Source organism: Nicotiana tabacum, chromosome 11, assembly GCF_000715075.1.
Source record: "Nicotiana tabacum cultivar K326 chromosome 11, ASM71507v2, whole genome shotgun sequence".
In the NCBI taxonomy this organism is placed as follows: domain Eukaryota; kingdom Viridiplantae; phylum Streptophyta; class Magnoliopsida; order Solanales; family Solanaceae; genus Nicotiana; species Nicotiana tabacum.
In genome coordinates this window covers 180,323,335-180,347,568 of record NC_134090.1, presented here as the reverse complement: position 1 = coordinate 180,347,568, position 24,234 = coordinate 180,323,335, and the positions used below count along the sequence as shown (strand labels likewise).

General features: G+C 37.0%; 2 long non-coding RNA genes across 2 annotated transcripts; both read left to right on the top strand.

Moving 5' to 3' along the window:
• The first annotated feature begins 1,654 nt into the window (after positions 1–1,654).
• On the top strand, positions 1,655–8,301 carry LOC107808686 (uncharacterized). Its single transcript, XR_001653233.2, has 2 exons — positions 1,655–1,910; positions 1,987–8,301. It is a non-coding gene; the product is annotated as an uncharacterized LOC107808686 (long non-coding RNA).
• Positions 8,302–17,130: 8,829 nt separating this feature from the next.
• Positions 17,131–18,111, top strand: LOC142166605 (uncharacterized). Its single transcript, XR_012697009.1, has 2 exons — positions 17,131–17,685; positions 17,885–18,111. It is a non-coding gene; the product is annotated as an uncharacterized LOC142166605 (long non-coding RNA).
• The last annotated feature ends 6,123 nt before the right edge of the window (positions 18,112–24,234 follow it).

Below are 24,234 nucleotides of genomic sequence, written 5' to 3'. Positions count from 1 at the left end.
GCAACAGCGGCAGTGAAGCAGATCGACGAAGAAAAAACAGCAACGGGCTTCAGCAACATCTGGATGCATCCATGGTAGCAGCGAAGCGACGAAGAAGAAGCAACCAACAACGACGAAGAAGATGATGGTGGAGTGAACGAAGTGAAGATGTCGAAGAAGAAGAAGACGCAGCAGTGTGTGTATTTCGTTGTGTGTGTGTGTATGTGTGTGTGTGTGTGTGTGTGCGGAAGGTGAAGGACGGGGGGGGGGGGTGTGAGGGGGAAGGGCTGCCATGGGAGGAGCTTGGTGAAGCTTGGAGAAGAAGAAGAAAAAGAGAGGTGGGGGCGGGTGGTTTTTGTTTTTTAGGGTTTTTTGGTTTTTGTTTTGTTTTGTGTAAGATAGGGGGTGTTGGGTATTTGGGTTATGGACCGGGTTGACCCGGTTTGAAATGGACCGGGTCATGGGGAAGGTTGGGTATTTTTTGGGCCTGTGGCTTGAATTTGAAGAAGAGCCCAATTCCGATTTTCTTTATATTTTTTGCTCTCTTTTCTTCTTTTATTTTTCTAAAACTAAATTCTAAAAATCTTTAAATTATCATATAGAACTAAATTAAGTTATGAAAGCGCAAATTAACTCCCAATAACAATTAACACACAATTAAGTAATAATTAAGCATGAAATTGTACAATTGGACATTAAATGCTAAAAATGCAAAAGATGCCTATTTTTGTGATTTTTATTTTTTTGTAAAACAAACTTAATTACTAACAATTGTAGGATTAAATCCTAAATGCAAATGCGACATATTTTTGTATTTTTTATTAATTTAACAAATAAACATGCGCAGACAAATGCAAATAATTATCCAAAAATACCACAAAAATTAAAAAATTGCACACCAAGGAAAATTGTTTTATTTTGAATTTTTTGGGAGTAATTCTTTCATAGGGCAAAAATCACGTGCTTACAATGAGTTTGGACAGCCACAGGACCCCACCAGTGACCCCATGCAGACAGAGGCCTCATAGAGAGTTTTCTTTACTCTCTATCTCTCCCATATTCTATTTTTGCTTTTAGCATTGAGGACAATGCTAATTTTTATTTTGGGGATGACCTTATTTTGATATGATGATTTTGATGATTGGTCTGTAATAACTTTGATACTACATTTCTTTATTTTCTACTTATCGTACTTTTATTTTCATACTTTTGCACTTTCGGTATGTATATAAAATTATCATTTCATGTATATATTCATCCCTATTTTGTGTATATTCATTTCAATCCCTTGTTATACATATTCATTTTACTTTCCGTAGTTTTACTTTATAGTTTCTTATTTCCTTTAGTAACTTCTTTTTGAATTTTTAGCTTCTTTACATTTTTTCGTGATCACTATGGCAAATTTACAAAGAGAGAAGATGAGATAAATTATGGCTCTTTCTTTAGCAATGTTCGAAGAGAGAAGAAAGAGAAAAAATGAATTTAGGATTATATGTTGGTGAGTTTATAAAAGGGGTTGAGATAAAATTATTGTTTTTTACCGTTGAAAAGCCATGTCAACCTAAAAATGAAAAGTTCACGCGCTCAATATAAGTGGCACTCACGTTTTATTCCAGGTAAGTGAACAATATTTAATAGATACATAAGTCAATAAAGACAGGTAGTCAATAGGTACAAGGCCAAATTGAGGTAACAAATTGATAGAGTGAGCCAAGTTTAGGTAGCTGTCTAGGTATTCTACCAAATGAAATGCATCATTTGCTTGCAAGCATGAAAGAGAGATGTCTTATGTATTTTATGATCTTTATTATGTCATTTAATTTTATCAGAATTCTTCTTTTTGCTAAAACAATGCACTGTTGCAAAAAACAAAATTACTAGCAGATAAGAAGGATGTTGAAGCTCTCAAAGAACTCTCACTTATAGAGGTACAAATCTGTCTTTAGTTGCTAGAGTTTGTAAGTTTTGCATGTTTCTTTCTGACAACAATTTCAATGTTTTCAGGTCGATAAATTTATGTCCCTATGGAGTGGTGGTAAGCCATTTAGGGATGATTGTGAGCGGAGAATTTTGACACACTCGATATTAGGCAGTTGAGCCGAGATGGCAGGATGAGTAACCCAGACGAAAAGCCTCTAGTGTTACTAGTTGAACTGTTAATTAGTTAGTTAATGGTTGTTATTGTTGTTAATTAAGGATAGATTAGTCTTTTCTCTCTTAAATAATTTTTCTACTTCTTTGTATCTTGTATATATCGACAGTGCTCAAGCTAATAAAATAGTGGCTCATTTCCTTCTTCTCAATTCTCTGTCTTTATCCTTGCATTGCTTGTAGAAGTTTCCTCCATTAGAGCCCCTCATTCATCTCTGAATTTTGGCATGGTATCAGAGCAACGTACCTGGAGTAAAGTGCGCTAGATCTCTGAATTTGTTCGTTTGTTCTATCGATTGATTAATTTGTTGAAGCTCGTCGAGTTTCATTCATGGCAGAAGCAGATTCGTCGATGTCGGAGATGGAAACAATCGATCCCAATCATCTATTATACATCGGACCGTCCAATACTCCTAGCTCAGTCGTTGTACCCGTGAAACTCACATGCTCCGAGAATTATGGACTCTAGAGTAGATCGATGAGAATCGCACTCTTAGGGAAGAAGAAATTAGGGTTCATTACTGGGGAGATGTAACAGAAGCACATATAAAGGAGAGTTGCTGGAGCAATGGGAGACATGCGATGCCATCGTTCTCTCATGGATTATAAACAACGTAGCACCAGAGCTTTTAGGTGGAGTTGTGTATGCATTTGATGCACATCTAGTGTGGGAAGACCTGCAACAAAAGGTTCAATAAGGTAAATCGCGTTAGGATTTTTCAATTACATCACGAAATTGCCACATTATCTCAAGGAACTAGTTCTATCTCAGTGTGTTTTTTAAAATTTAAGGAATTATGGCATGAATATGATGTTTTGGTTCCATTTCCTAATTGCTGTGAGAAATCAAAAGAACATGCAAAGAATTTACATCAACAAAGAGTTATGCAATTCCTATCTTGTTTGAATGAGTCGTATGATCAAGCTAGAAGACAGATTCTCATGAAAACTAATGCACCTAGTCCAAACCAAACTTATCTCATGATAATACAAGATGAGAGTCAACATAATATACGGGTAAATGCTATGACTTTTGATGGTGTAGAACTATTAGCTATGCAAGCAGGATGAGGAAGAGGAAGGAGACAATACCTACAGTGTGATTTCTGTTATCTCAAGGGACACACTAAGGAGAATTGTTATAAGATTGTTGGTTACCCAGCTGATTTTTCCCCTAGAAGAAGATATGGTGAAGGAATAAGAACTCAAGGTGACTGGCAATAGAGTTCTGGTTATGGAAATCAAAATAGTTGGAATAGGATGAACAATGGTAAGTCTAGATGAACAATTTCAATGCAGGTAAACAAAATGGCAATGGTGGCAATACTGGCAATGGTGGGAATATGGGTAACCCGGTTGGCTGGAGAAAAGAGCCCATGGCTATGATTAACAATGCAGGTGCACATTCTATACAGGATATGGGTGATGGTCCCTCTGGAGCTGTTGAGCACAAGGGATATCATTACTTCTGAAATGATCAATACAATCAGATTTTGAACCTCTTGAACAAGGAATCAAGTCTGAGTGCAATGTGGCAAACATGGCAAATGCAGGAGCTGAAGTAGGTGAGGTTAATTGTCTGATGAGCAACCTCACACAAGAATCACATAAGAAGGAATGGGTTGTAGATTCAGGTGCTACCCATTACATTACTTCTGATTTAGAAATGTTATCAGATGTTAGGTGTACAAGAAAACTAATAGGGATAAAGTGCATCTTCTAACTGGAGAATAGGCAGATATTACTCACATTGAAAGTGCAACCTTATTAGACAAAAGAGAAATCAAGGATGTGCTTTATGTTCCTAACTTCAAGTTTAATTTGCTCTCAGTAGCAAAGCTAACAAAGGAACTAAAGTGTATTGCAAATTTCTTCCCTGATTTCTGTGTATATCAGGATCTTTGGAATGGCAAGGTGAAAGGGATTGGTAGAGAAAGAGGAGGCCTATATATGCTTAGAGGATTGCTCAACAGAACAAAAGCACTCAATGCTGTGAACAAGACAAACAGAGATACAATTGAAGTTTGGCACAACAGACTGGGTCATCCATCTGCATCAGTAATGAAGCATATAGTAGGCTTAAACAATAAGAACAGTAACATGTTGCATGCAAACTGTCTGATATGTCCATTAGCAAAGCAAACTATATTGAAGTTTCCATTTAGCAATTCAAGAGTAAAAGTAGCATTTCATCTTGTACACATGAATTTGTGGGGACCATATAAGATTGTTACCTTTGATAAGAAACAATATTTCTTAACAATTGTAGATGATTACTCTAGGTATACATTAGTACTTTTTTTGCAGCTAAAATCTGAAGCAGTAGTGGCAATAAAGAATTTTATTGCCATGGTTCAAAATCAGTTTGGAATTGTGATTAAAGTGATAAGATCAGACAATGGATCTGAATTTTTAATGCTCACTGTTCAGAGTTGCTGACAGGTCTTGGTATAGTTCGCCAAAGTAGCTGCCCTTATACTCCACAGTAGAATGGAATAGTGTAAAGGAGGCACAGGTATATACTTGACACTGCAAGGGTTTTGAAAATTCAAGGATCAATTCCAATCAGATATTGGGAGATATGTGTAAAATCAGTAGTATACTTGATTAACAGGTTGCCATCAAGTGTTCTAGGGGCAAAACTTCATATGAGTTGTTGCACCACAAGAAGGCTAATATCACACACTTAAGGAGCATAGGGTTTTTGTGCTATGCAACTAGTTTAGTCAAGGCAGACAAGTTTGCAGATAGAGCCAAATCAACCATCCTTATGGACTATTCAAAGACACAAAAAGGTATATTTTGCTTGATCTGGTCACAAGGCAGTTTTTTACAAGTAGAGATGTTGTATTCATGGAATCAGAGTTTCCTTTTTCAAAAAATGAGGGAAACAAATCATATGATGTACAAGATTCCATGGAACAAGGAACATTGCAGTTTACACCTCTACACACACAGCTAGCGGGAGATATGAATCTACATGGAAGAAGGGTGATATGAAAGAGAATGTGTCAATCTTGCATGGGACAGATACTAATGATATGCAAGATATCTCTCAAGGAATATATGACATTATTTTATTGATACAGGTAAACAAAATGATACCGTAGGTGCACAAAATGATGAACTTCAAGAAGATGCTGAAATTTTAATCAACCAGCAGGAAGGTGAAGGTGAAGAAATCTCAAGATCAAGAAGAAAGTCTACAAGAGAAGTCAGAGAGCTAATATGGATGAAGGATTATGTTACAACAAAGAAGACAAACAGCTGCACCTATCCTATTTCAGACTACCTATCATATAAACATACTAGTACAACCTATCAATGCTACTTGGCAAAATTCTCTTAGTTAACAGAGCCACAAACATTTAAGGAAGCAGTGAAGGACAACGAATGGATAGAAGCCATGAAACAAGAAGTGAAGGCATTAGAAGACAACAAGACATGGAAAATAGTGAGCTTACCAGAAGAGAAAAATACCGTTGGATCCAAATGGGTGTATAGGATCAAATTTAAGGCAAATGGAGAAGTAGAAAGATTTAAAGCAAGGTTGGTAGATAAAGAATATAGTCAAACAGAAGGATTGGACTACCATCACACTTTTTCACTTGTGGCCAAAATGGTCACAATGAGATCTGTTATTGCACTAGCAGCATCAACAGGTTGGAACCTATTTCAGATGGATGTCTATAATGCTTTTTCTCAAGGAGATTTGATGGAAGAGGTGTATATGGAGTTACCTGAAGGTTTCAGAAGGCAAGGAGAGCAGAAGGTGTGTAAGCTACTCAAGTGCTTATATGGACTAAAGCAGGTATTTCGACAGTGGAACATCAAGTTAACTGAAGCCCTGCTAAAGGCAGGATTCAAGCTGAGTCATCATGATTACTCACTCTTCACTTTGAGAAGTCAAGAAGGGATAGTGATTATTTTAGCATGATCTCCTCATAACTGGGAGCAATTCAACACTTGTGAAGAAGGCAAAAGATATATTGCATCAGAATTTTAAGGTGAATGATCTAGGAGAACTAAAATACTTCTTAGGTATTGACGTTTGGAGATCAAGAGATGGAGAATTGCTGAATCAAAGAAAATACATACTAGAGTTAATTTCAGAAATGGGACTGAGTGGAGCCAAACTTGAAGCACACCATTAGAAGTGAATTCAAGAATGAAAACAGTAGATTATGATCAGGCAAATGGAGCCACATGAGATCTACTTTTGCAGGATGTCAATTCCTACCAAAGACTAATAGGAAGACTTCTCTATGTTACTATTACCAGACCAGATATCAACTATGCAGTGCAAGCATTAAGCTAATTTATGCAAGCATCAAAGAAATATCACTGGGATGCTGCCTTGAGGGTTGTAAGATATTTGAAAACTGCTCCTGGACAAGGGATCTTAATGAGGTCCGACAGTGCAGAAACTCTTACCTGTTGGTGTAACTCTGACTGGCAGCGTGTTTGAATTCAAGGTCAGTTACTGGGTATATTATTAGATTTGGAGAGTCAGTGATCTCTTGGAAGTCGAAGAAGCAACAAACTATCTCTAGGAGCTCAGCAAAGGCAGAGTATAAGAGTATGGCAGCTAGCATTGCTGAAGTGACATGGTTGCTTGGTCTATTCAAAGAGTAGGTGCTAACATAATACAACCAGTTACAATTCTCAGTGACAGTAAATTAGTAATTCAATTAGCAGCGAATCCTGTGCTTCATGAAAGAACCAAGCCCATAGAGATTGATTGTCATTTTATTCGAGACAAAATCAAGGAAGGAACAGTCAAGGCAGCACATGTTTACACCAAGGAGCAACAAGCTGATCTACTGACTAAAGCTCTGGGAACAACTCAACATGTTCATCTACTTGGCAAGCTTGGAGTGTTCAATGTTTTGCACCCTCCAGCTTGGGGGGGCATATTGAGAGTCACGTGCATTACATGTGAAGGTTTCTAGTTAGTTGAGTTGTTAATTAGTTAGTTAATGGTTGTTATGGTTGTTAAGTTAAGGGTAGATTAGTCTTTTCTCTCTTAACTAATTTTTCTCCTTCTTTGTATCTTTTATATATCGACAATACTCAAGCTAATAGAACAGTGGCTCATTTCCTTCTTCTCAATGCACTGTCTTTATCCTTGCATTGCTTCTAGAAATTTCCTCTATTAGAGCTCCTCATTCATCTCTGAATTTTGGCACCAGTGGCGCAGGTTGTTTCACAGATTGTGATTGTTGAAAGAACTAATGCGAGAGCATTAAAGGAAGAATCAGTACCTCCTACTCAGAAAATACAGAAATAGAAGAATAGCAAGAAGCCAAAAGAAGCAAGTAGCAAGGTTACAAAAAGTAGCACAAAAAAGTACATCTTTGATATTGAAGAGGAAATCCATGGTTTAGAAAAGCAACCCAAGGATATGAATCCTAAGAGCAAGGAAGTTGATGAGACAAAATTGAGAGGATGAAGAGAGAGGAGGAGATAGCAAAAAATAAGAAGGCAATGGAGAGGAAGAAGAAGTTGGCCGAGAAAGCAACTGCCAAAGCAGTAATAAAATGTCAGAAAGAAGCTGAAAGGAAGTTCAAGGAAAATATCCTTTTAATTCTATCATTTCTTTCTCGTTGTTTGTGTGTGTAGGAATTTACATTAACTCTGAACTTATATGTATTATCCTTACTCCTTTCAGGAATGTGAGAAAAAGGTGAAAAAGAAAACTGGAGCATCTGTTCCTACTGAGGAACCAACTGAAGCAGCTGTGGAAGTTGCTGAGGAAGAGAAGTGGAGGAACAGGTTAAAACATCAGTTGCACCTAAGGTTAAGGCGCCGAAATAGAATACTATCAAGAGTCGACCAAAGCGTGCAAAAGGAATGGATATTCCTAAAACTATACTGAAGCGCAAAAAGGCAATGAACTATTGGCTATGGGCTGCTCTTGCTGCTCTTGTAGTTCCACCACTACTAATAGCATATAAGTATCTTGTCTAGATAATTATGAAAGTCAAAAGTAGAGGGGGAGTAAAAGAGGGGAAAACTTGGTATTGCTTACAATTTTGTATTAGCTAGTTGCATTTTTGTAATGTTAAGTCATGCCTACTTCTTGCATCCTTGACTAAGGATGGAAAAGTCATAATGTTGCGGTCGATAAGGCTTTCTCAGATACTTACAGAAAAGAATATTTTATGCATGTTTGATTTTGGTTGGTGTAGTTTCAAGTTTTGACACTTGCCTAATTGTTAAGAACTAATTATTTGTACTAATTACATAGTTAGAAGTTAGTGGAGTCATTAGTTAGTGATGACAGCTGTACCAATCAGCTAAGTAGTTAGCAAGGTAGTTAGTGGTTAGCCGACTTAGTCTTAGCTTGGTTGCACAATTGTATATAGTGTATGTTCCACTCATTTTTCTTTTCTCATTCAATCCAGTTACATATTTCTGGAATCTTCTCCCATCTTCTCCTTCTCTCTCTCTTTGATCTCTCATGGCATGAAGATCATAGCTTCATCACCATTGAAGCTCAGCTTCAAGTAGCAGCAGAACTTCAGTTAATGTCTAGGTTGATTTTGATATGGTATCAGAGCGAGGAGCATCGATTTTGGACTCGCTTCACAAAGTTTGCTAGTTCTACTTCTGCTGCTGACTATTCGAACTAGATCGCACACATGCAAATTCATTTCTCCATTGATTTTGAGTTGTAGTTCTGAGGATAGGTTATGTTCTTACTTCTGATATGTAATTGTTTGAGAATCTGGTAAATTCCTGATCACCGTATTTTCTAGCCATCAAGTGCCTTAGCAATTTTGTAGATCATAAATATGACTACTGGTGAGGATGATAACCAATCAACACCAACTGTAACTGAGTCTCTCAACCAATCAGGTGTTGATACTAGTAGTCCTTTGTATATGCATCCATCCGATAATCCTGGGGCAGCTTTAGTTCCTACTCCATTTGATGGATTTGGTTATCGATCATGGATAAGAGGTGTGATGCGAGCATTATCTGTGAAGAATAAGTTGGGATTTATCAACGGAGAGTGCAAAAAACCAGATCTAGATTCATCAAAATTCTGCCTATGGGAAAGGTGTGATGATATGGTCATATTGTGGATCCTGAACTCTTTGACCAAGGAAATTGCAGATAGTGTTGAGTATGTAGCTAATGCATTCGAATTGTGGAGAGAACTTGAGGATCAATATGACTAAATAAATGGGACAAAGCTGTACTAAATTCAGAAGGAGATCAATGATCTATCTCAAGGATCCCTTTATATCACTAGTTATTACACAAAAATGAAAAAGTTATGGGAGGAACTTAATACTTTGATTGCCAAATCTCATTGCACTTGCAATTGTTCATGTGGAGCTAAGGAAAGTATGCATAAGGCTGAACATGATAGGAGACTCATACAATTCCTTGCGGGATTGAATGAGACATATACTGTTGTTTGAGGTAGCATATTGATGATGAATCCTCTTCCCTCGATTGCTCAAGCATTTTATTTGTTGATCCAAGAGGAAAGGTAGAGGGAAATTAAACCAAGTGGTCTTTTAGCATTGGAGTCATCAGCCTTGAATGCTAACACAGTCAAACCTGGGACACTCAAAACAAATTACTCTCCCAACAACAATCACAACAACAAGAATAGGCCTTTCTGTGATTATTGTAAGAGGCCAGGATACACCAAAGAGAAATGTTACAAACTTCATTGATACCCACAGAACTTTGGCCACAATCAGAATCTAAATACAAGTCAAAGCAACTTCAATCAAAATATTAGGCAGGATCCTAACTATAATTATAATTCAAACAACAACAACAACAACAAATTCAGTAAAGGCAATAGAACAGTGGCCAATGCGCATGTAGCAACTACTGACACTCAACCTGCAGAAACTGAGAAGTATGCCAGTCATGACAATGCTCAGAATGTGAGTCTTACCCAGAAGAGTATAGCCAGTTGGTGAGCCTGCTACAACAGTTTCAATCAGCAGGAGTAGGAGACCATAGAGTTGGAGCCAATGCTACTTCAGGAGCAACAAACTTTGCAGGTATGATAGCTTGCACTTCCTCAATTGACTTTGGTAACCTCTCATGTGAATGTTTCAAGAACAAAGCTGATTCATGGATTATAGATCCAGGGGCATCAAATAACATGATCTTCAATAGATCCTTATTAACTAACATAATAAACTTATCTTATCCCCTATTAGTCATACTTCCAAATGGCTACAAAGTAAAGGTGACAAAAATTGGTAGTGTGACTCTCACCTCTAAGATCACTCTAGATAAAGTGATGTATGTTTCCACTTTCAGATACAATTTATTCTCTGTTCACTCTTTGACCTCTCATCTCAACTATCTTGTTGCATTTTTTAAACTTTGCTGTATATTGCAGGCCCCTTCAATGAAGAGGCCTCTGGTGATTGGTAAAGTGAGATATGAGTTGTACATCCTATGCCCAGGTTGTTTGAGGAAGAACAATGCAAGCCCTGCAGAAAAGGACAATCATATACTACCTACCATTTCGACTTGTTGCACTTGTAACACACATTGTCCCTATCATTCTACTATAGATATACTAGTGCATACCAATAAGTGTGTATCTTTTTTAATTGTAAGTAGTTCATGTGCAAGTGGTAAAGAACAAACTTCTTTTGCAAGTCCATCTTCTGAATTTCCTAGCATATTCTCTCATTCTTGGGCTGAAAATAATGTGAATGTGTTGTGGCATAATAGACTTGGACATGCCCCATTTGTCAAAATGAAGAAGATTACCTCTATACCTGCTAACTTCTCTCCCAAACAACCTTTGAACTGCACCATTTGTCAAATGGCTAGACAAGAAAGACTACTATTTCCTCAGAAAACCAGCACAACCAACAAAATCTTTGAACTATTACATGTTGATTTGTGGGGTCCATATCATGTTCCTACACATGATAGACATAAATATTTTATCACCATAGTGTATGATTATAGCAGGTCCACTTGGACTCACCTCTTATCCAGTAAAAGTAATGCCATTGAGATACTCAAAAATTTCATGAATCTGGTGGAGAACCAGTTTGGTGTAACCATCAAGTCCATAAGGTCAGATAATGGACTGGAGTTCACCAGTAGAGAAGCAACCATGCTATTCCAATCTAAAGGGATCATTCATCAAAGAACTTGTCCCTACACACCACAGCAGAATGGTATGGTGGAGAGAAAACACAAATATCTTCTTGAAACAGCCAGAACCCTCATTTTCCAATCCAAGATACCCCTAAGATATTGGGGTGAATGTATCCTTTGTGCCACTTATATAATAAATAGATTACCATCCAATTCTATTAACAATAAGACACCATATGCATTACTATACAAAAAAAGGCCAAAATATTCCCACCTTAAAAGCTTTGGTTGCCTATGTTACCCTACTATACCAATGCCACATACGGACAAGTTCAATCTCAGAACAACACCTCATGTCTTTGTTGGATATCCTTTCAACACAAAGGAGTACAAATTTCTATGTCTAGCCACTAGAAAAATTTATGTTTCCAGAGATATGGCGTTTAATGAGTCCATTTTCCCTTTTAGTGTTAGTATGAATAAATCTTCTAAATCATTTGTCCCTTATCCAATTCCTTTCATTGAATCTCTAAGTGAACAACCTTCTGAGAATACAAATGTCACACAGACTCCTGAAGTCTTGAATGATCAAAGGAGTGTAGATAGCACATCTGTTTCTATGTCACCTATGCATGTAGCTAGTCCTTCACCTTCTGGAACACCTAGTTTTTCACCACCTAATGTATCATCACAACACAACACTGAACATACCAATGTAGAACAAACTAATCCAACAAGACAATCACATAGGATTCACAAATTTCCCACATACCTACAAGACTATGTCCATTCCCTACCTCAACTTAAAGCTAATTCTGCTTCCCTAAATGCTTTGTTCTCTGTGAATCACCATATTGCCTCTGATCTACTAACTCCTAATAGTCAGACTCTTGTGAGAAATGTTTGTCATGACAAGGAACCATCATCATATGAGGAAGCAACCATTGATCCTGCATGGAAAGCTGCTATGACATAGGAATTTGATGCATTACACTTTAATCACACTTGGGATTTGGTGATGCTACCACCTGGGAAGCAAGCAATTGGGTGTAAGTGGGTGTATAAGGTGAAATACAAAGCAGATGGTACCATTGAGAGGTTCAAAGCCAGGTTGGTTGTCAAAGGTTACACTCAACAGGCAGGGATAGACTATACAGAAACCTTTTCACCAGTTGTAAAAATGACAACAGTCAGGGCCTTAGTAGCTACAACAGTTAAGAAGGGATGGCCCATCTCACAGTTGGATGTGAATAATGCTTTTCTACATGGTATCTCAATGAAGAAGTATATATGCAGGTACCACCTGGGTTAGTAATAGACAAGCCAGATTTAGTCTGCAAACTGAACAAATCTCTCTATGGTCTAAAATAAGCAAGTAGACAATGGTATGCAAAACTGACTGAGGCACTATGCTCAAGATGATACATACACTCCAAGTATGACTATTAACTCTTCTATAAAAGGAATGGAAATACATCAATGTATGTTGCTGTATATGTGGATGATGTGTTATTAACTGGGACTGATCAGCAAGAGATTACACAACTCAAGAGTTTCCTACATGAGCAGTTCAAGATCAAGGATCTAGGACAACTTCATTATTTTCTGGGACTTGAAATTTTTGGATCTGCTGAAGGAGTACAATTGTCTGGAACACAAGGCTTGCTCCTCACATTTGGACCCTACTATAAAGCTAAAAGCCAAGGAAGGAACAATACTGCAGGATCCCACTTACTACATGAAATTAGTAGGCAAACTAAATTTCATAACTAACACCAGATTGGACATAGCATATAGTGTTCAACACTTAAGCCAGTTTATGCAGGAGCCTAGAGAACCTCACCTGAAAGCATCATTTCACTTGTTAAGATACCTAAAGAATGATCCTGCTTTGGGAATTTTCATGTCAAAGGATGGGGACCATACAATCAAAGAATATTGTGATTGTGATTGAGCAGCTTGCCCAGACTCTAGGAGGTCCATCACAGGCTATCTGGTCTTGTTAGGCAACAATCCCATTAGTTGGAAGTCTAAGAAGCAAGATACCATATCACTTTCTTCTGCAGAAGCAGAATATAGAGCCTTAAGAAAGGTTGTGGGAGAGCTAGTATGGTTACACAGACTATTCGAAGAGTTGACTGTTCCTTTTTCCTTGCCCATTTCAGTATTCTGTGATAGCCAGTCTGCCTTGCATATTGCAAGGAATCCAGTATTCCACGAGAGGACCAAGCATATAGAAGTCGATTGTTATTTTGTGCGTGATCAACTACAAGCAGACTTGATTTCTATCCATCATATCAGAACAGACAACCATCTCGCAGATGTTCTAACTAAAGCCTTGACAAGGATTAAACACAACGCTACATTAGGCAAGTTGGCTGTATTTACTACACCTCCAAATCATCCTTATACAGCTACATTTAGACAACCATCTAGCTGTATTGATTTGAAAAAAACTGAAAATGTTTCTTTGGCAGAATAATTCATGTGGTTACTTCGAATGGGAAGATGAAATATCTGCGGATGGTTCCCAGCTTGAAATAAGAGAATTGAAGTCGTCTTTGAATGCCGTTACGATTGAAATAGACAAGTTGAGAGAAAAAGTAATTGACATGGAAGCCACGAACAAATCTGAAGCTGCTAAAGTCAAAAAATTGAAAGAAAGTGTTGTACAACTAATGATGGTGATAATTGGTTCTTGGGCAATATTTGTTGGATTCTTTGCTGCCTGGATAATGAAGTAAATTTCATTATGGTTCTTCCTTGTTTAGTTGATTATCATTGTGTAGCGAATTGACATGTATTGCTTAGTGAAGTAGGGAACTAGTTTCTTAAGAATTGGAGTATTTCTAATTAGAATGATACTCCAATTGGAGATGTAACTGTGGTGTGCTTCTATTTTTGGACTGAAATGGTGAATGAATGAAAACATATTACCTCAAAGTCTTCGACCAAATTTACAACCTCAATGAAAACATATGAAATGGTGAAATGAATATGAGGCATTGAATTAGTAACAGTTAATCAGTAGGTGTTCAATATATATTAACAATCAGTAGGTGTTAATCAACACCTGTTATTGCAACAGTTACATATGTACCATACCTATATGTATTCAATCTAAATTAACAAGAATAATGTCATAGTACATTAGAAAAGGGAACACCAACTGTCATAACATTGGCAACAAGTTTACTAATATTGACAGCAAAGGGAATATTAGAAAAGGGAATACCAGCTGTTCAAAATTTACTAAAAGTGACAACAAATTAATAACATCAACTGTCATAACATTCATAACACCAGCTGTCATAACATTCACATAATGGACTTCATAGAAGTACATACATCAACCGGCAAAAAATGTACTGTCATAATAGTAATTACATCAACAAGCAAAATAATAATTGTACTGTCATAGCAGTAAGTACAAGCCTTTTAAACTTTAAATTCACAAAAACTTTCACCACTTAAATGACTTTCCACCTTTAGTTCAAGTCACATTAGTTTTGTGACTTGCCATTACCCTTTCTTATCTTTATCTTGGCCATCTTTTCAAGATGATTTCTGTGATAGCTTTCTTACCATTCCAGGTGACATTCTTAGCTGAGTATGATAGGTTTGAGGGCACACTCACCCCAGATGAGTCACCGACAAAATTGATGGTTCCTTGCTGTCTCATAAACAACATTGTTCCTTTTCAGAGAAACTCTTTGGCCTAATATCTAGAACAGAATCTGATTCAAAATCAGGAAACTCTGGTGGGACACTGTTGTTGGGAGGTTTCCTTTGCACTGAAGGATTTCGCATAAACTGAAAGTTTATGTCTTGAACTGGATGACTTGATTGACTTCCTTGACTGAACCATGGTGCTGAAAGTAGTATTTCCTCCTCAGTTGGTATATTTGCAGCAAGTGGTGACATGGGTTGTTCATCATTACTGTCTTGATTTGTTAAATATCTTTGCTTCTTTGTCTGCTTGCCCTTTTTTCTTACTTGTCATTGGTTGCTTTCCGTTAGAATGCTATTTAATAAAAGAAATAGATTAATTATAGTTAGAGTAAATAGGTAAATATAATAGATAGTATTGAAAAAAAACATTACCCTTGCACAACCCGTAACATAGTGTCCAGGCTGACTAATCGGTTCCAACCCTGCACCACTATATAATGGCGAAGAGTGGTCGATGCAGTTTTACCCGATAGGCTGGGATCGATATCCACAGGGAGTTAATATTGGTTGAGAATTGGGTTTCTACCTAATCTAGCTATGTGTATTGTCTTTAATTGCACTTCTAACCATGATTGGATTTGTTTTTATTCTACTTTTAATGCTACTGATTGCTGAAAATAATCTAAGTACAATATTTTTGTAGGAGATTTTTTTTAAAGGATAAAAAGCAATAGGGAAGTGACTTACACGTAGGTGAGTATCTAATGGGGTCTAAAATCCAGGCCTAGCTTGTTATGATTGAGGTCGTGATATAACCTTTACACATAATTATTCACATATTATACCTCTGGTAGTTTGAGTGACTTTGCCCGAATTGGCTTTCTCAAGCCTAATTGGGTGTTCAAACACTGCAAGTAAAATTGGCTCAAGTCGAGTAGGCTGTCAATCTCTTGAATTCACCACAATTTCTTGTTAGCATGTTTTTCTTAGACTTGGTGTCACGACCCCGGTTCGCCCTTCCTGAACCATCGTGACGGCTGTGAGAACCTAATTTTTGCCCCGCATGGAAATAACTCTTAAAAATAGACCAAAATAAATTTAATTGATTTTTAGGAATTTTTCTTTATTTAGTTGCATTTCATGCATTTTTAATATTTTAAAATCATAGAAAAATCATAAAAAATTGTCACATTTTTTCATTTCATGTCATCTTAGGTTCAATTTGCATTTTTAGAAATTAATTACTCTTTAATTATTAGATTAATACATGAAAATCACAAAAAAATGTACATTAGCTTTAATCAATTAGTTTCATAGGTCATTTATACAAAAATCAATTTGAAATAGGTGTTTCAATTAAGTTGGCTAGAGTTTAAATCAAAGAAAAAAGCAAAATAAGAAAAGAAGATGAAATATTTGGAGGCTTAATTTTCTTTTGGGCCATTTCTTTGTGAGACCCAAAATAGCCTAGAACCCCCAGCCCATAACACAACCAAACCGGCCCAACCCCTTATTAAAACCCCCAACCTAGACCCAAGATAAGGGATCAGATCCATTTTGGGGACAACTTACTCCAATCGTTCCCCCATTTTTTTCCCCAAACTTTTTTATATTCTTCTAATTCTTCTATATTAGATTATTATCTTTCATTTCAATTTTATTTTTTAATTTCCATTAAACAAATCTCATCTTTTATTTTTATTAATTTGTAATTTCCATAATTAAAACAATTTCATAAAATTTTAAATAATATAATTTGTAAGCAATTATTATAGATTAACTAATAATTCAAATAAAAGTGAAATCATTGCGATATAAGATTAATTAAATATATATTACATAACGATAAAATTCATTCGAAATACTAGATAAATATTCAATTTCAACCTCTAGTATTCTCCCATAAATGATCTACTGATGCATTACGAAGTGCAAAATGAGCATCTTTGTCGTTAATTCTTCTATGTCGAAATAAAAATTCTTGAAATCGTTGATTTTCATCTACTGCCATTTCTACATAAAAATAATAAATGCACGAAAATTAATTTATCAAAATTATACACCAAAGTTAAGATATAATATTAATATTATAACGACATTACATAAACATAATTAGGTATATATATAGAGATAAATTAAAAGATTAAATAATAAAATAATAATAAAAAAGTGATGAATATTAACGAGGGAGATGAATAATGTATCCCATATTTGAAGAAACACTCCCATTATGAGGGTGGGTACAAGGTTGGAGATGGCGTTAGGCGCGAGGTCAGCTTTTTCTTTCGTCTCCGTTCGCTCATCACCTCTAAAAGAACTCGCCTGTTCTTCTTCCATCAACTCCACCTCGTTCTCCAAAAATCGGATCTTAACCCCAAAAATTCCTAAGTTCATTAGAGACCCCTAAAAAAGGCTAGCGCCCCTGAACATAGGAGACCCCCCCGCCCAAACGTCTTCTTCTCCATTCACTCTCTCACTCATACACGCTCTTCCCTAACACACACACGCCGAAGCCTCTAGCAACAAGTGGAAATTACAAAGTTTAGAGCTAAAATTCAAAAATTGCAAAGCTGATTTTCAGTTTCAATTCCTTGTCTTCTCTAACATTTTCTGGGGATTTCAGAGCTTGGTGGAGCTGTAGAATTTGTTTCGAAGCAGAGAGTTTGATTTGAACTCAAATCTCTATTCGATTCCGCTGATTTTACCATTTCGGGAACTGTGAGCTTCGGTCGAGTTCGCATCTGCATTTGGTCTGTTTACTCGAGTTCTTTGTTCAACCAGGTATTTTGCCTAATTCTTGTGAACTTATGAAATGAATGAAGTTTTCATGGTGGTATGATTGTTGTAGTGAAGTTGAGTTGTGATTATGGGTTTCTCTGTTAATGGACTTATAATGCTTTAAAGTTTGAGATTCTGCGAGTCTTTCATAATCCCATGAGCATCCATGATTCATTATTCCCTTTTGTGTAATTTATTTTAGATCAAAATGGTCCGTATCTAACCCACCTGTGGTGATTTCGATGTGCTCAAGTCAGCAGTGGGAATTTATTTGTTAGCTATGGCTAAGTCAACATGTACTTGATTTAATATATGTTAGCCATTAAAAAACCCGTATCTTCATTTTATTGATTTTCCATTGGAGATTGTAAGATTTTAGACTACTTATGAAGAGGAATAGATTTGAGGTTTCCTGCTATGGATTTCTTTAGTTTAAAGGTTCAGCTAAAGGCGTGAGGATTCTAAATGGAGAAACTATTTCGTTTTGTTTTTGGAATTTGTTTAAAAGAGTTTCAGGAGAATTACTTGAGTAATAACTTTCCATTGGAAACATATTCACCAAAGTTAAAAGGCAGCAGTAAGCATGCATACTATTACCTTTCTGTTTTATCTATATTCTTGTTGATTAATTTCCTTTCTCATTTTTATATGTTTTCCTTCTGTAAGCAAGGAAGGAAATACCCAATGGAATACATTAGCAGTAGGAGAAGTGTGTCATATGTCTACAACCTTTTTTGTGTGACTTTAAGTTTCAAAGAATTTAATTGCACCCAGTCAAAGACATGTATCACTTTATACAAACTTGTTATCTTTTAACTATAATTGATATATTATCATTTTTATTTAGAAGAATTGGTTTTACTTTTGCAGAACCTTACTGTCAAATCTAGAGTCATTAATTGACCTCTACGTAGTTTGCTTTAGGTGTTTTAATAAACATCATAACTATGTGCATGGTTCCCATGGCATGGTCACGATACGTCAATTCGGATGTGCATTTCATATGACCCGATCATAACAACTTCGAATATTAATAAAATAAACATGTCGCGAATCGCGGGTGCATTTCATGTAGCATGGTTTGCGGTATGTTCCAAAACGATGAGTGTACGACAATCGTAACTTGTTTAAGAAATAATTTCATAAATCCTAAAAAAGCGGTTAAAATAATTAAAAGCGGTTATAAAATTTAAAATGTACAATAGGTTTAAAATGTGTGGTAAATCAGATAATAGGCCAATCATTAATAGTTTAAGCGACCGTGCTAGAACCACGGAACCCGGGAATGCCTAACACTTTCTTCCGGGTTAACAAAATTCGTTATCTAGAATTTTCGGTTTGCAGACTTTTAAATAAAGTCAAATTTTTCTCGATTTGGGATTTAAAATAAACCAGTGACTTGGGACACCATAAATCATTCCAAGTGGCGACTCTGAAAAAAATAAATAAAATAATTCCATTTCGAATAATGTCACTTTAATTGGAAAAAACTCCCTTATACTCCCACTCGGTTGTGTAAAAAGGAGGTGTGACAACGGCACCTAGTCTGCTACGACTAAGTAAGCCTAAATTGCGAAAGATAAACCAGAGTGCGGAATAAAAATAATTTAAAACAGAATAAAGTGATATAATAACGTTTAAAAGTGCCGCTCGACATACACAATATAAATTCTCGAAATCAATACAGTTTGCCCAAAACCCGGAAACCCATGAATCACAAGCTAAAGATCACTACATAGTGCTCTAACTCCAGAATAGTCTAAAACAAAATAAATACAGAAGGGTTGTAACTATAAGAGAGAATGGAGAGAGACTCCTCGGTCGGCGAACGCGACAGATATACCTCGAAGTCTCCGAACGGTTGCCTCGCCTCAAGGATGGTAAGTCTGAGTCGAAGTACCTGGATCTGCACATGAAAAATATGTGCAGAAAGGGCATGAATACACCATAACGGTATTCAGAAAGTGCCAAGCCTAACCTCGGTCGGATAGTGACGAGGAAAAGTCAAGACCCTACTGAGATTAAATAAATATAGAAATAGAAGAATAAGATAAGCAGTACAATCGAGAATCTACAGAGAGAATTTAATACGGGATAATAAGGAATGCAGTAACTGAAACGGAGATAAAAACAAACACAAGGAAATATCACTCATAACAAGGATGATAGCCGAGGATCTCTCAGTATCTTCAATATATATATTTCAGGGATCTCTTGGTATCCCGAGGATCTCTTGGTATCCTCAATTTAAAGAACGGATCTCTTGGTATCCTCAATATATGCTAGGGATCTCTTGGTATCCCGACGATCTCTTGGTATCCTCAATATACGTGCCAGGGATCTCTTGGTATCCCGCACCTCAGTTCAAGTCTTTAATACGTACATGGGATCTCCCGGGATGCCGTCCCATAGTCCCAAAGTAAAACACACATCAGCAACACAAGAATACTCAATTAAGCTCAGTTTTGCACCAAATAAATAAGAAATTCTAATCTAACATGCTTCACATAATTCAACTAAGGCAGTTTAAGCAAATAAGCAGTTAAGACAATTAGACATGTTTTTCCTAAGCTAACAACAGGTTTAAATTACAAGTAAAATGAAACATGAATAAGGAACACAATTGAAATTACTTAAAGTAAACCGGATTTTCAACAATTAGCTCAAGTACGCACTCGTCACCTCACGTACAAGGTATTTCAATTATCAAATATACCAAATCCTAAGGGGAAGATCCCCCACACAAGGCTAGGCAAGCCACTTACCTTGAACTGGCTCAAATTCAAATCGAAACCACGTCTTTGCCACGAGTACTCGACTCCAAATGGACCAAATCTATTCAATTTAATTGCATAATGTAAATAACACTTCAAGTAACTGATTCTACACAGAAATTATAAGCTAATACGCGAATTTAGGTAAATTGACCAAAATGCCCCTCGGGCCCACGTCTCGAAATCGGGTAAAATTTATATTTTCAGAATCCTTACACTCTCACGAGTTCATGCACACCAAAATTATCCAAATCTAAGGTCAAATTCCCAATCAAAAGTCGAATTCTAGGTCTAAGAACTTTCTTCCACTTTTCCCCAATTTTCATCTCCAAATCCGATTTAAATGATGAAACTAACTATAGATTGATGGAATATACCTATAAAGGGTTAAACAACTGTTACCCACTGATCTCCTTTTCAATTTCCTCCCAAAATCGCCCTCTCACGAACCCCAAATCAAATTTTCAACTTTTGAAACTAAACCCTCAAAATTTCATATTTCTGCCCAGCTATTACCGCATATGCGGTCCAATAATCGCATCTGCAATACTGCTTCTACGGTCGGGGAACCGCTTCTGCGGTTCTCACTTAAAAGCTCCATATCGCATCTGCGACCCCAAATCTGCATCTGCGGTCATGCAGATGCGGTACTTATGCCGCTTCTGCGGCGCCGCACTTGCGGGACCCAAACCGTAGGTGCGGTTATGACAGAAAATCAGCAGCTGAAGCTGCAACTCTAAACTCCAAAATCCTTCCGTCAACCATCCGAAATCATCCCGAGGCCCTCGAGACCCCAACCAACGGCACCAACAAGTCTAATACCACTGTCCAAACTTATACCAATCCTTAAAGCACCTAAAACAACATCAAAACAACGAATTAACCATGGATTTAAGCCTAAGAACTCCAAAACTCTAGAAATACGCTTTCGATCAAAAAATCTATCAAACCTCGTTCGTGTGACCTGAAATTTTTCACACACGTCACATTCAACACTATAAAACTACTCCAACTTTCGAAATTCTATTATGACCCTCGGATCAAAATATCACTATCGAACCGAAAACTTCAAAATTCGACCTTTCGGCATTTCAACCCTAAATTAGCTACGGACCTCCAAAACACAATCCGAACATGCCCCTTAGCCTGAAATCATCCAACGGAGCTAACAGAACCATCAGATTTCCATTCCGAGACCAGTTTCATACGGTTCCGACTACGGCCAACTTTCCAACACTTAAGCTCTCATTTAGGGACTAAGTGTCCCAAAACTATCCGAAACTTAAAACTGAACATCTCAGCAAATCAGAATAGCAGAAATAATCTCAGGAGAGGATCTTCTTAAGACGACCGGCCGGGTCGTCACATCCTCCTACACTTAAACATTTGTTCGTCCTCGAACGAGCATAGAGACATACTTGAAGTAGTGAAAAGACGAGGGTAACGACTGCGCATATCTTGCTTGGTCTCCCAGGTCGCCTCCTTGACCAGCTGACCCCGCCACTGAACCTTCACGGATGCAATGTTCTTTGACCTCAGCTTTCTAATATGTCTGTCCAATATTGCCACTGGCTCCTCAACATAAGATAGATCCTTGTCCAACTGGACTGAACTGAAATCCAACATGTGTGACAGATCACCGTGATACCTCCAGAGCATCGAAACATGAAATACCGGATGAACTCCTGCCAAGCTGGGAGGTAAGTCTAGCTCATAAGCAACCTCCCCAACACGCCCCAATATCTTAAAAGGCCCAATAAACCTCGACTCAACTTTCCCTTCTTCCCAACTATCATAACGCCCTTCATAGGTGAAACCCGAAGCCGAACCCGCTCTCCAACCATATAGGAAACTGTCACGCTCCGAACTTGGGGGGAGGGGGGGGGCGAGATGGGCACCCAGTGCCTCACCTATCTTTGCATACAAACTTGCAACTAAGGGACTCTAAACATATGATTTCATACTTTTGGCCATGGGCCACATTGCAAGACGACAGCGAATGCTGACTAAATATCAAAATAAAACTTGGCTGACAAGGCCGTCATATTTGTTGCAGCTAACAAACCAACCAAATATACATACAAGGCCTGAAAGCCCAACATACTGCACTAATTGACAAGATATGTCTACAAGCCTCTACTAATGGATATACTGTGATCGGAACGACTCTCCAACCTACTCATGACATATACACGTATATATACAAGATATACATAAGGCTCTAGACCCGGAAACTCCGAAAGGCATGGAGCTTACCGATCAAGCTGAACTCGGGCAACACTTATTGAAGAGGCCTGCTCGTCTGTCTGTCTGACCTGCACCCATGAAATGTAGCGCCCCCAGAAAAGGGACGTCAGTACGAAATAATGTACTGAGTATGTAAGGAAATATACTGAAAGGTGAAACTGAACTGATAATATAATAACTGCAAGTAGCTGGAAGTCAAAGATAATATGAAGATATGCTTACCTGCTCATACCGGCTCAATTCTCTTAATATAGTAAGTAAAATAGTTGTCCGGGCGTATAAGGCTCGGTATACATATATATTTGCTCTGCCGTAGTAGGCTCGCTCATAAGCGCTCGGCCATACTAGGGTTTGTATCTCAACCAACTGGGCTCGCTCATATGCGCTCGACCACAGTAGGATCGATATATAACTTACCATCTGATCAGAGGTTGCCCAATAGGGGCCTGCCCATCGATTATAGCTCGATGGTAATGAAAATACTTTTAATACTATATATATAAACTCTCTGCTCTCTTGACTGGAAGAGGAAAATACTCAATTGAATATAAAGTCCCGATAAGGAGAATATTGTAACTTGCAAAACTAGAAAAATATACGTAATTTGCGAGATAGCAAAATATACGTAAATTCCGGGATATGAATATAATGACGAGATCATGCCAAATGAAAGAAGAGCTTAGCCTTAACATACCTGGAGCGGGGAAAAATTTGTATAACATTTCTTGGAAGAATAACCTTGCTACGTCTCACATCTGATTCTAGTTTTGAAATGAAACTTTTGATTGAATGCTAAAATCTCAAGCTATGGCAAACTTTCTTTGCATAGTAAGATCTTTCTCTTCTCACAATAGCATTTACAAAGAGGAAAGATTAGAGAATTTTGATATTACAATGACAAAATTTTGACACCAAATATCAACTAAAGAAAACGATGGAACATTTAAGGATAATTGATTGTCTCAATGTTTTTCAATGAAGTGTGAAGGCTCAACTAGCTGAAAGGTTTTTAGGAGAATGATTTTTGTGTTAAAAAATGGGACTTGTTAAAATGTCCTACCTTGATTATAATAATATAAGGTCTTGAATGTTGAAAGATTCTTAAATGTAGCAAAGTGTATCTACATGACACCTAATAAGAATGACTCTTAGTCATTTCTCTAGGTGGCTGCCACGTTCTTTTGAGATAAATATTAATATTTATCCACTTATTAGTTAACTGGGTAATATTTCGTTACCCGGTAATTAATTAATTACCCGCAAAATTGAAAATTATTCCCACTTCGTGTCTTCGGGCAAAGAGGGGCAGCTGTAAGCACGTGATTTTTGCCCTATACGAGAATTACTCCCAAAAAATTTAAAAATAAAATGATTTTCTTTGGTGTGCAATTTTGTGATATTTTGAATAATTATTTGTATTTGTCTATGCGTGTTTATTTGCTAAATTAATAAAAAATACAAAAATATGTCGCATTTTGCATGTAGGATTTAATTCTACAATTGTTAGTAATTAAATTTGTTTTACAAAAAT